Source organism: Schistocerca serialis, chromosome 6 (genome assembly GCF_023864345.2).
Source record: "Schistocerca serialis cubense isolate TAMUIC-IGC-003099 chromosome 6, iqSchSeri2.2, whole genome shotgun sequence".
Lineage (NCBI taxonomy): Eukaryota > Metazoa > Arthropoda > Insecta > Orthoptera > Acrididae > Schistocerca > Schistocerca serialis.
The window spans coordinates 219,124,901-219,125,937 of NC_064643.1; positions in this window are offsets into that span (position 1 = coordinate 219,124,901).

Here is a 1,037-nt window from a genome sequence, read left to right on the forward strand (position 1 = left end):
CTGCTACCAATGTCTTTTATGAAACAAAGTCTATCTCATACATATAAAAATATTAAAAACAATTATTAAATATATATATTAAAAACAATTATTCGCTTGACGGCTTAAAATTAATTCACAATTGTATGTTGCTCTTCAGACAAAATTTGATAAATATAATAAATACTTGAGTAAACATAATTAGCATCAGAATTAAATAGTGAGGAGTGACGCCAGGTCGCTCGAAGGCGGAACGGAAACTTCACTTGGAGAAGCCAAGGCGGAAGCCAGCAGTTCGTACAAGACCCACTTCTCGAGCTTCGACCCGGAGTCACCTCCCGCTACCCAGGATTTCACAGTCCGGTACCCGTAGGTGGAAAGATTGCGCTTACTCCAAAACACCAGCCAGCCAGCTGTAACATTTAACGAGCGCACAGAACAGGTCCGCAGGGACAATGTAAACAACCACCAAAAGACATTAAGTAACAGGTTAAAATATTCACTAATAAAACGGCACACTGCCTTCTTTAAGATCAAGTACTTTATGTTTCGATTATCATTTATAAACATTTCTCCTCCGGAATGACGACCATGCAGACACAGCTAATCAACTTCCAAATATAAATACACTGTACAGCAGGTCTTATCACTTAGCTGACAGATGAAGGCACAAAATCAATTTTAACAAATATGTGCATCTATTTTCAATGAAAAATACTGAATCTTGGCTAAATTGTGGCAATACAATGAAGCATACACATTTGTTGGTAAAAGAAGAATTACACACCTCACTAAATAAATGATTCCTACACACAACGCTTATTGCATAGCATATCACTCTAAACATCTTCAGGACTTAAACACACAAGGTTTCAGCAATACACCCAATAGTGGATCCACAGACTGCATTCACACCACAGTAAGCTTATTAAGGCATAAGCCAAATGAAAAATGTTCGATATATTTTAAAGCACTACAGCAATGCTGACAAATCTGCAGTCACATATCACGGACAAATTCACTTAACTTTTCGCTGGACGACCGATATGGCTTGCGTC